The sequence below is a fragment of the Mesocricetus auratus genome, unplaced genomic scaffold (genome assembly GCF_017639785.1).
Source record: "Mesocricetus auratus isolate SY011 unplaced genomic scaffold, BCM_Maur_2.0 Super-Scaffold_100018, whole genome shotgun sequence".
Taxonomy (NCBI): Eukaryota; Metazoa; Chordata; class Mammalia; order Rodentia; family Cricetidae; genus Mesocricetus; species Mesocricetus auratus.
In genome coordinates, this window is record NW_024429199.1 from 6288343 (window position 1) to 6301429 (window position 13087).

A 13087-nucleotide genomic window follows, 5' to 3' on the forward strand; every position below is an offset into this window, starting at 1 on the left:
AACAGAAACTGTTATAAATAAAAACATTTAATTGAAAAATTGAGACTGGCCTATGTCGCATCTGCTGCGCGGCCTGTGTCCGAGAACGTGCGGAGGGTGTCGGGGATTGACAACACAGAGACTTGTTCAACGATATAAAGAAAACTTTAGGCAGGCCCCAAAAAAGGTTCAAGAAAACTTCCTAAGAAAGGCTCCCACCAGAGAAGCTTCTGCTCTCTCCTCTCCCCCTGGCTGGTTCTGCTCTGACCCCAGAAACTGATCTGGGCGTGGCAGAAGAGGTGGTTAGTCTTTGGACAAGGTCGAGGTCAGGGTGGTTTCTGTGGGCAGGCCTTTTCCAGGAACTTATTGCCCCCGGGCATTGTATTGTTTTTAGTAAACATGTTTTTAGTAAACATTGTCTTACAGCTGCCTACTCCCAGGCAGAAGGGGAAGTGGGTCTCTGCTCAAGGTCTGGTGTTCCCACAGGCCTACAGTTTCAGAGGTTTAGTCCATTATCATCATGAGGAGAAGCATGGTGGCATGCAGGCAGACAGCTGTCTTAGGGTTTAGGTAGCTGAAGATATACCAGGACCACAGCAACTCTTCTAAAAGAAAACATTTAATTGGGCTTGGCTTATTCAAACCACCACATAGTTTGCCCAGCTGGTTTTCAGTCTTGCTTTGGTCCAGTATTTCCTCACTATGCTTCCTTTTGAAAAAGTAAAGTATATTCCGTGCCATTATATGTTGCAATCTGTGATGGGGGAAGTCCTGTGTATATGTTGTCCTATTGGTTGATAAATAAAGCACCGTTGGACAATAAAGAAGCAAGATAGACGGGACTAGGAGTTGAGGAGGAGTCTGGGAAATGTAGTCAAGAGAAGGGAGTCGCAAGTCTGGTCTTCTTGGTAAGATAAGACCTTATAAAAATATATATTAGTAATTATGGGTTAATAATTAAGTAAAAGCTAGCAATTAAGAAATCATAAATGGCCAACAGCTTCATAGTTAATACAGTGTCTCATGTGTTATTTGGGGGTTCTGAGGCAGCTATGGAACTGGGCAGGGATCTCGTAACAAATCTGCTTTTCATCTTGATTTTTAGGGGATTATAGGCAAGAGCTTGTGTGAATCTCAAAAGAGACTTTGAACTTTGGATCTTTAAACAATGTTGAGACTGTTATAGACTATGGGGACTTTTTACATTGGACTGAATGAATTTCTGCATTGTGTTATGGCTATAAGTCAGTGGGGGCCAGGCAGTAGGGTGGTGGCTTGGATAGGAATGCCCCCATAGACTGATATGTTTGAATACTTGGCCCATAAGGAGTGGCACTATTAGGAGGAGGTGTGGCCTTTTTGGAGTAGGTGTAGCTTTTTTGGAGGAGGTGTGTCACTAGGAAGTGGGCTTTGATGTCTAATAAGCTCAAGCTGCACCCAGTAGGGCATTCTGTTCCTGATGCCTATAGATTCAGATATAGAACTTTGAACTCCTTCTCAAGCACCATGTCTGCCTGCATGCATTTATGATACCTATCATAATAACAATGGACTAAACCTCTGAACTGTAAACCAGCCCCAGTTGAATGTTTTTCTTTGCAAGAGTTGCTGTGGTCATGATGTCTCTTCACAGCAATAGAAACACTAACTAAGACACCCTCTAAATGTATAAGCAAGCTCCTAATTAAATGCTTTCTTTTATAAGAGTTGACTTACTCATCCTGTTTCTTCACAGAAATAGAGCAGTAACTAAGAAACTCTCCCTGAACTTCCCAGCCTTCAAAATCACAGAGCTAATACATCTCTATTCTTTATAAATTACATTTTGTTACATCAATAGAAAGCAAACTAGGACATCACATATTAGAATTAAGGATTAAGATTTCGACATGTGGAGTTTGGAGGACATAGACACTCACGCTATAATAACATCACAGGGTTGACAAACCCAACACTTTCTAAATCAGTTCTGGACCATTTCTCAGTCCAGAGTCTGCAAACCCTTCATTCCTTACGTTCATTTTTTTCCATCTTTCTTTGCTTGTTTTGTTTTCTGAGAGAATTTTGCTACATAGCTGTCTTAGATTGGGATACTGTTGCTGTGATGAAACACCATGACCAAAAGCAGCTTGGGGAAGAAATGGTTTATTCAGTTTACATTTCTATATCACAGTTCAGCTTCAAAGAAAGTCAAGACAGGAACTCAAACAGGGCAGGAACCTGGAGGCAGGAGCTGATGCAGAGACCATGGGGGAGTGCTGCTTACTGGCTTGTTCCTCATGGCTTGCTCATTCTGCTTCCTTATAGAACCCAGTATTCCCAACCTAGGGCCTATAGGCCTGCCTACAACCCTATCTTCCGGAGGGAGGCATCTTCTCAGTTGAGGTTCCCTCCTCTCAGAAGACTTCAGCTTATATCAAGGTAACATAAGAAACTACCCAGGCTGACCTAGAACTGATTTTCCTCTTTCCCTCTCAAGTTCTAGGATTACAAACATGCACCATCACTCCTGGCTGAGTCTCCATTTCTAACTCACAGACAGGTGGAAGCAGCTGTAGGTTATCCTGCCAACAAAGCAAGTATTAACAACAATGTCCATCGTCATAGCCTTTCATTGTTTTCATGAAAGCAACTCCAAGAGCATCTGGAAAGCTTCTTTCTATGAAGAAAAAAATTTCCTGAAAATTGAGAGCCCTGCCCACTCGCTTCCTACACAGACAAAACCAGCATCTAAATTTCCTCCCTCAGGAAAACACTGTTGCTTGAAAACTCATTTTGTTAAGGATGCCACAAAACCATATTACAACCTACTAAAATAATTTTCAATACATGTGCATACAGTTGGAATTCTCATTTCACCTAGGGGTGTGTGTGTGTGTGTGTGTGTGTGTGTGTGTGTGTGTGTGTGTGTATGTGTGTGTGTGTGTGTGTGTGTGTGTCTTCCTCTATCACACTCTACCGTGGCTTGCTTGGGTTTTTGTTTGGTTGTTGTTTTGAGTCAGGATCTCTCATTGCTGTTTTAGTTTGCCAATTCTGGTGAACTGGCTGGCCAACAAGTCTCAGAGATCCACCTGTCTCCTCCTTCTTAGGGCTGGGATTACAGATGCATGCCATCACAACCTTCATCTTCACTTGGGTGCCAAGGAGTAAACTAAAATCTTCATGTTTACACAGAAGAGCCAAGTAAGTTCTCCAGCCTTCTCTTAGTTTTGAGGGGGAATCTGTAGGATGAAAATGTTTCTTTGGTCAACATCACTACATATTTTCCTGACTTGTATTTTCTTATATTTTCATTCTAAGAGATCTCAGACTTCCCATTTATTTTATTTTCCCCCATCTATTTTATTTTAAAGAGAAAATGCAAAGATCTTGCTTTTATAGAGTCAGAAAGTGAGAGGAGGTCCTTTAGCAATTAGCCAGTGTAAATCTTCATTTTATAGATAAAGAAACAATACCCAAAGGGCTACTAAGTCATGCTTAATCCTAACACTAGAATTCCCCGATCAGACAGAAAACCTTGTGTAGTGTAGCTGTTTTCTTCTAGGTAAAATCCATCCATCTTGGAGGAAAGCTCATTAAGACTAAGATACTAAAAGGGAGGAAAAAAAATTCTGTCCAGCAGAGAAGCTCATTAAAATTCAGAAAGTAACAAGTCAGTAGATTCAGGAAGTTCCTGAAACTGAATGAATCATTAAACCATCTCCCCAGTTGGTCTGAATGAGAATGACCTCCATTGACGCATATATTTGAATGTTTGGTCCTCAGTTGGTGGAATTATTTCAGAAGGATTGGGAGGCACGAGCTTCTTGGAGGAGATGTGTCACTGGCTTCAAGGTTTCAAAAGACTCATGCCATTCTCAATGTTGACTCTCTGTCTCCTACTTGCAAATGAGGATCAAGATGAGAAGCTATCAGCTTAGGGCTACTGCTCTGTTTTTGCTCCACCACCATGGACTCTTAACACTCTGAAACCATAAGCACCAAATTAAATGCTTTCTTTTCTAAATTGCCTTGGCCATGGTTTCTTTTCATAGCAATATAATTAACTAAGACAGCCTCTCTTGCCCCCGTGCACTTATAAACCATAAGGACCGTTGAGAGACACTTTGAGTCAGGCTGAGCAGCTGGGAAAGAGCGGAGACCCAGCTGAGCTACTTAGAAATGATACCCTCCAACCTGCTGAATTATCTATAGGTTGTATAGTGTGCTTCCAGCTTCCAATTTTTGTGATCTATCACTGATGCTGGGGTGGGCTTTGGTGAATCACTTTCAGTCGTCTCTGTTTCTCTAATTAACCCTTACTCACACTTCTGTAGGTTAGCTTAGGAAAACTCATTGGCTCACCAAATTCAACCTTGATGATATTGCACTTTGGTCTGTTCTCAGTTCCCTATCTGGTAAGTAGACATTTCCTCATGTAATCCCCAGCAGTAGTATCATACAACACTCTCTATGTCTGTCCTCAGTGCATTTAAAGTTTTCTATGTGGCTCCATTGACAGAGGGTTTGCCTAGTATACACAGAGCACTGGGTTTGCTTCTGTGTATCAGTTTCTATATTCCATCTTGGCATGGTGCAATACACCTATAGTCCCACTACTTTAGTGATACAGTGGGATGAGAAAATTCAAGATCACCTTAAATTACTTAGTGGGTGTGAGGTCAGTCCTGGCTATATGGAGTCCTATCTGAGAGAAAAATGTCACGGTCTATCCTGGGACTGTAGTTCAGTGCCAGAAGACATGCTAGCAATGACTGAAACTTTGAATTTAATTCTCTGCATGCCCCAAATTAAATTAAATATTAGATTAAATTATGACCTAATTTATGAGAATGATACCTATAAAAAAATTACTTGGAAAAGAATGTTGACTCACACTTTTAATCCTAGCACTGGGGAGGCAGAAGCAAGATTGTACGTTTCAGGCTAGCATAGACTACTTAGTGATGGCATATCTGGAGAAACAATGGTAGAATTGGGGGTAGGTTAGAAAGGTAGGTCACTTGTTTGAGGGTTTATCTTGACTACATAGAAAGTTGGAGGCCACCTTGGAATACACATGATCCTGTCTCAAAAATAAAATAAACTATAATGTATGAAAATATGTAGCATTATAGTTTAAGTGCCTTATGTTTAACTTTAAAATTGGGTGTAGAGGGGCAACCCTACATATTTGTACTTACAAAAAAAACAGTTCATTGTTTTTTAATCTGTTCACCTTTGTATTTTGATCTTAGGTCTGTAACTCACACCCTTCTGCCTGCCAAGCTTGTCACCCCCACTAGGTCTGTCCCAGGCTGCTGGGCTAAATATCCTTTGTTGTGGCTAGTACAAACCAGACAGATAACCATTCCAGGCAGTCTCAGACCCTCTTACTTATTGAGTGAGTTAGCACCAACAGCTATTGAATAAAATAAATGCTTGTCATCATATGATCCCAAACACATACACAATTAACTTAGGAATGAAAAAATGGTTGCTTAAAATTCTGTGATGTGTTTGTCTTGAAAAGATAAATTAGGTCCTAGTTATCCCTAGTTGATCCTCTTAGCTACTGGCATTCATTTTAGAAGTGGTAATAACTAGCACAAAGCAAAATGAAACTCAAGATAGAATTGCTGAAAGTTAGAAGACCATGTATCCTCCATAATAAAAATTTCAGGTGAAATGCCTGTTTTATTCAAATTTAACAGTTAGTTCTTTTTCTAAAAAACTGTTTAATCAATTTTTCTGCTTCAGGTAATATTTTTTTTTAAAGCAAACCTGCTTTATTCTTTTTTTTTTGTCTGAGACAGGGTCAGAGGGTCTCTGGCTGGCCTGGAACTCACTATGTAGATTTTGCTGACCCTGACCTCCTAGACCTTTGCTGAGATAAAGGTGTACACCACACATTACACCCAGTCTCTCCAATCTCCTCTTTTTTCTTTGTTAATACAGGGTCCAAGATCTCAGTGCTTTGCTATGCAAGCAGGCAGACCTCATGAGTAGCCCAAGGGCGTCCTTCTTCTGCCTCAGCCTCCAGAATGCCACACTGACAGTCCTGTGCCACCGCAATCGACTTGACTTTTTTTTTAATCATTGAAAATGATGGTGATTGTAATTCGAGGGGCATTCAGGTCTCACTGGGATCAAAGCATATCCTGAGGAAAGTCTGCCGACTGTTTTGTACCTTTTCTGTGTCTGAGCTAAGTGTTCTGCTTTGAACTGTAGCTATTCGTGAACTCCTGAGCAGTCTGCTAACCTCTGTGATGAGTTTTCCACCTCCTTCTAAAGAAATACCAAGAAACCAAGTGATGGAGTACTTAACATTTCTCTTCATGACCCTAGCTAAGTAGGGGCTTCAAGATCTGAAACCAAGATCAGACACACTTGGAAATAGGTTCCATCTTCAGTCACCCATGTTATTTCTTCTGTGTTCAAACATCCACATTTTTCAGGTCATTTGTATCAAAATTGGAATGGAGCATTCTCTTGAAGCTCTGAACGTCTCTTTATTTTATTTCCATGTTAGTAGATTAAGGAGAAACTGTGGGTTTTTTCCCCCTACCTAGGACATAGTCCATTATGTATTTTGACAACTAGGAAAGTACAAGTGTGCCTTAAGAAGTCAAAAAGGATTAAAGGGAAGAGTATTTGAAAGGGACAACCCTCAGTTTCATCATGCAGACATTTGCAATGCAGTGATTTTTATTGCAATAGAATTGTGTGAATGCAATCAGTCTCTTCTCTCTCTCTCTCTCTTTCTCTCTCTCTCTCTCTCTCTCTCTCTCTCTCTCTCTCTGTGTGTGTGTGTGTGTGTGTGTGTGTGTGTGTGTGTGTGTGTGTGTGTGTGTGCACTTTGATATTTGGTGACTTTTCCCCTGAGGACATTTTAAAGAAAATTACATTTCTCAAATCTGGAGAGATTGATCAACGGAAAAGAACATTTGCTACCATTGCAGAAAACCCAGGTTCAGTTCACAATTGAAGGCCACTCACAATCATTTGCAACTGCAGCTTCAGGGGACCTAACAGCCTTTTCTGGTCTCTACAGGCACCAGATATGCAAATGTTATACAGACATAATTGCAGGCAAGACACCCATACATTTAAAATAAGATTAAAAAATTTTAAATGTGGTTTAGAGACATTTTAAGAAACGATTCTGCCAAGGGTGGTAGTGCACACCTTCAATCCCAGCACTCAGGAGGCAGAGCCAGCTGGATCTCTGTGAGTTCAAAGCCACCCTGGTCATTCAGAACTCATACTGAGATCCTATTTCAATAGCAACTACTACTACTATTAATAATAATATTAAAAAGAAAAACAATAAAAAAGGAGAGAAGGGAGGGAAGGAAGGAAGGATGAAGGGAAGGAAAGAGGAGGGAGGGAAGAGGGAGGGAGAGGGGGGGGAAGAGTGGAGGGAGGAACTTAATGATCTTGGTTTGGTGACATATGCCTGTAATCTCAACTCTAAGAAGTTAGAGACAAAATGAGGATTTCAAATCTAATTTTATCTGTATTTGTGAGTTCAAGACCAATCTAGACTATATAAGAGCCTGTGTCAAAAGAGCAAAACAAAATTTAAAGAAAAAAAAAGACATGATAAACTAGCTTCCCCTATTCTTCTGACAAATATAGAGGAAGAACTTTGATGAGACTCCCTAGTAGAGTAGTCATGAATGTCTTTTCTTTTGTTTTTCTCCACTCCAGACAGTCTCACTGTGTAGCCTTGTCTGGCTTGGAGCTCACTATGTAAACCAGGCTAGCTTTGACATCTGCCTGTCTCTGCCTCCTGAGTGTTAGGACTAATGGCTTGCACCACTGCTCCAAGCCCAGAATCAAATATTTCTTTAAAACTAGATCTTTAAAGTCAAAGTCTTCTAGTTTCATTGTCGCTGATTTCATAGGTTACTTTGACAGTGAGGAGACCATCCAAGATTCTGCCTAAAGATGCTCTGGCCCAAGAGAGTCTCAGAGGGCAGATGCCTGGTCTGCAGCAGCTGCAGCCTACTGAGCCACATCCTACAAGGTGTTTTTAGGTCCCCTCTTGCCCTTGGCCATAGAGTGGGAAGGTCTTAAAACTGCTGTCATCTACTTGGCACTGACACTCATCTGGATGTTGTTGAAAACATTACCCGATGAGTCTAGATTTCAGTCCTCTTCAAAGTCAGAGACAATTCAACATCAAGCCTGATGAAAATTCTTAGCAACAGAAATTCCACAGCTTTCTTGATGCCGTGGAAAAGGTTCCTGTTTTCCAAAATATCATCTCCCCCTGTGTGGTAAAATAATATCTTCTGTGCTTAGTTACAAAGAAATATTAGAAATATTAGTTACAAAGAAAATTGAGACAGTTTCAAACATTATTTTTGCTACTTATATTTATGACTTTCCAATGGGCCAACTTTACAGCACACTTGTGCCAAGAACACCAACATGTGATGTCTGGGGAAGTACTTTAGGTGTATTTTGTGTCTTTCCTCAGGACTACATTTAATCTGATGCTCTGCCTCTCTGTTTCCAAGACTCATGCCTGCTTCCTGCCCATCCTATCACCTGCCACATCAAACCTCATTTTATAGCTACAGCCATGTGCTGCATGACATGTGGGTCCATGATGAGCTGCACATGTTGAGAATGGCACCGTAAAATGACAGTGCCCAATGACAGTATCCATATCTTAGTTCATGCCATCGCCCTATAATATTCACATAGTGGTGAGATCCCGCAAAGATACAGTTCTCAGAACACATCTCTGTCATTAAGGAACACAAGACTGTATTTGTTGACACAGAATGACAACTCTGTAAGACAGAAGCAGGACTACTCCATCTTGACCGTGCTCTCTTTCTTGCTTCTAGCTGGTACTCTCACAACCAACCACTAAGCTTCACCAGCTTTGATCCATTGCATCACATGGCGCTTTACCCTGGTCATCTTCAGAAGACAGTGGGGTAGGAGACATGAAAGCATTTTGATGAAAGGAAAGCCTCCATTCAAATGGATCGCATACTTATTCATCTTTAGAGACTAACAAAAGTTAGGGGTTGGAGAAACGGCTCAGCATTAAAATTATTGATTGCTGTCATGAAGGATCCAGGTTAAATTCTTAGCGCCCACATGATGGTTTATGACCATGTGGAACTACAGTTCCAGGACATCTAATTCCCTCCTCAGGCCTCCACAAGCACCAGGCATGACCATGGTGTGCATATATACATGCAGATATTCATATGTACACACTAAACACACACACATTTGAGTAATATGTGAATTTGTTGGTGATTGCCTAGGTCAATTATTACAACTCTATGTTGATGTCTTAGATGTATTCCTCGACACAGAAGAGAACATTGGCAGTCACATATATCATGGAAGAAAGACTCAGAATTGGTGTGTAACATTGTGTACATGGATCACCTTAACTATGTCTGAAGAAGCAAACCCAAAAGAAAGATAATGTGTAAACCAGGAGTTAGAGGTGAACAGATGGGGAAAGTGGCAATAGAAAAAAGATAGCTGGGCATGGTTGAGCATGCCTTTAATCCCAGAACAAGGAGGCATAGGCTGGTGGATCTCTGTGAGTTACAGGATAGCTAGGACTACATAGAGTAACCCCGTCTCAAGGAAAGGGAAGGGAAGGGAAGGGAAGGAAAGGAAAGGAAAGGAAAGGAAAGGAAAGGAAAGAAAAGGAAAGGAAAGGAAAGGAAAGGAAAGGAAAAAGACAAGCTAAGGGTGTAGAACCTAGGTCAAGTGATTGCCTGGCAATTGCAAGACCTTGGATTTGAATTCTGGTACCGTGAGATGCTAGAGAGAATGGGGGTGTGGTCTCAAGGAGATGGGGAGTGGAGAAAAGTTCTGGTTTTCTAACATCCTGGCTCTCTCAACATTTTTGACATCAGAACAGATATTCCAAACAAAAATAATTTTGAGATAAAGTCTTACTCTGTGACCCACATAGACCTAAGCCTCACTATGTAGTCTAGGCTGGCCTTGAGTTAGTGGCAATCCCCCTGCCTTGAGGTTCCCAGTGGTAGGACTGTATTCATATCACCTGCCATATCCAATTGATATTCAAAAACCCAAGGCCTCTCGATAGGTCAGTACTCTATAACTGAGCAAGTTCAAAATACTGTATTCGTGTGCTTTTTTTTAAAACCCCTTTGCTCTTAGGAGGCCCACTACCCAGCTCCCAAACAAATACACAGATACACCACCATGCTCAGGTTTTCAAATGCATTGTTTTTAAATAGGTATTTTTAAATCAGAAAAAACCCACGTGTCTCTATCTGTTTATATGTATGCATTGTGTATTAATGTATACACATGTATCTTGAAGAGAAACATTTGGTATATGTGTCACCATTCATATTGACAGACCCATGAAACGAGGTTCTCTAAATTCTAACTATACTCAGGATTAAATTACTTGAAGCCTGGACATAAATTTCCATTCATTATAGCTTATTCATTAAGATTTTTATTACATTTACCCCACTATATATAGTTCTCTTCGTGTGTGTGTTGTGTGTGTGTGTGTGTGTTGTGTGTGTGTGTGTGTTGTGTGTGTGTGTGTGTGTGTGTGTGTGTGTTCGGGCACACAAACTCATGCATAGTGTGTGTGTGTAGATTACAGGATGATTCATAGAAGTCAGCACTCTCCCTTTACAATGTAGATCCTGGGGATCAAATTCAGATGGTTAGGCCCAGCTGAAAGTAAGTGCCTTAATCCATTGAGCCATTTCCCTGACCCACGCTTAATAATATCAGCTATACTCAGAAATTCTTACAGCATTGTAACTGAAAAACCACTTTGGTAGCAGATGTGGGAAATGGAGACAAAACATGTATTGAGAGGTGGATACTGGCTTCAGACTCTATAAAAATCTTCAAAAAGTAATCATCACATGAAACAAGCCTCGTGGAGGTTTTGTTTGTATCGGGGCTTTCTTTGCTTCATCATGCACCTATCTTGCATCTAATTTTTTCTTCTCTTCTGGTATTTTAAGAAAAGGTCCCATGTAGTCCAGACTTGCTTTGTAGCTGAATGCTGGTCATCTGAAGTCTTGGTCCTCCTGTTTCTACCTCACAACTGCTAGAACAGACATGAGCCATCATGCAGGGCATCAGAGGCAGCCCTTCTGTGTGTTCTCACCTGGTCTTTTCTCCGCATGTACACAGAGAATGTGTGTCAGGATGGCAGTCCCATTGGATTAAGGTACAATCCTTGGGCCTCATTTAAACCTGGTCATTCTTGTCTCCAAATGCAGTCCTATAGCTTCAACAGAAGATACTTGGTGGGCACACAATTTGCCCATAACAAGTTGAATATAAAACTGAGTTTGGGCAAGTATGGGGACAGGAGGATCAGGAATTCAAAGTTACCATTGTCTATGTAACAAGTTCAAGGACAGCCTTGGATATGGGAGGAGATAAATACCAAGTCCCAGCATCATTGTTAGGGCAGGTGAAGACAAGCACTCTGTTGCATAGATTAAGACCCATGGTAATCGGGAAGTACTTTAAACAATGAAATATTTTGAGTACTAACAGTAATCAAATCTTCATTTCAAAATGATAAAAATTGACAAAATGATTAAAAACTTTCATACTTAGGTACTCACTCTTCCTTGTTGTGTGTATATATTTCACATTTTATTATTAGTGTGGTAATGGAGGTACATGTGTGTGTGCCACAGTGCATGTTTGGAGGTCAGAATATAGTTTTTAGGGCCAGGCATGGTGATGCAGGGCTTAAATTCCAGCATTCAGGAGGCAGATGCAGACAAATCTCTGTGAGTTTGAGACCAGTGTGATTCAGTCTGGACCAGCCAAGGAATATACAGCGAGACTCTTTTTCCAAATGTGTGTGTGTGTGTGTGTGTGTGTTTGTGTGTGTGTTAGCATCTCTTTATTATGTATATTCTGTGATTTCTTTTTATTTCTTTTTGAGACAAGGACTCCTATATCCCAAGCTGGCCTCCAACTCCCTATATAGTTAGAGATGACCTGAACTCTCAATCCTTCTGTTCCCAACCCCCACATTCCCCATTCCCTGTCTATGTGATGTTAAGAATTGGATTGAGGATGCCATGAATGCTACGCAAATACATTCCTCCATCCCCATCCCTGCATATAAACTTTTTATACACTCAACATTAGCATCACGCCATTATGGACATTTTACAATTTTCATTTGGCATTTATTCATGTTAATATTAGAACATTATGTGTGGGGAGGTGGCCACAATGGATTTAGATTATATGATAAGTGTTTACATTAGTAGATATAGTTTGATGAATACAAGAGGGATTACACGTGACAGATGATAGATACAAACCACCCAGCTCCATGGTGGTATTAAGAGGGATGACTTTTGGGTTATGAAGACAGAGCCTAGCCTGGACTTAGTACTCTCATAAAAGTCTCAACAGACCCCACTTTCTCTATGCTTGGCTGTGTTGTGGAATATCAGGTCAAGATGTGTTGCATTCATTTATGCTGTGGAATATTTGTTTAATGCTTAAAGGTATGTTGCCTTATTTTTTTTTTGATACAGTGTTTCCCTGTGTAGCTTTGGAGCATGTCCTGGCACTAGCATCTAGATCTCTTCTCCTGCATACCAGGTAACATTTCTCAAGAAACAAATACTGGGAGGAAAGAGGACAGCTGCTTCCTTGAATGGGGAAATGCCATTACCAAGGTGACAGATGCTGAAAGGGGGAAGCCAATGGGAGGTGCTGGTCCCACTGCAAGAAGGTGCTCTGGGTGGGTGCTGTGTCTCTTCTTCCCCAGCATGTCCTCTTCTCGTTCCTTTATCACCTGAGGTTCTCCCCAATGTCCCATCCCCATAAAGTGGACATAGCTATGGCTTTTGATATTTCTAAACTAAGAGCGTTAGGTGTAGGTGGGAGAGCAGAGTGAAAATCAATTTCTTTGACAAAGTAATTTCTCTGAGGAAAAGCTGCTAAGGTGTGTGTCAGTTTGAGTTTAGTGTGATTGCATTATATTTAATTAACACCGAAGCAAAAAGTTGGGCTTTGAACGTCACTGGGAATAGACATGGGGTTGATTGACCAATAGACTGGTCAGGACAGCCAACTTTTATTTGCTCACAAGAGCTAG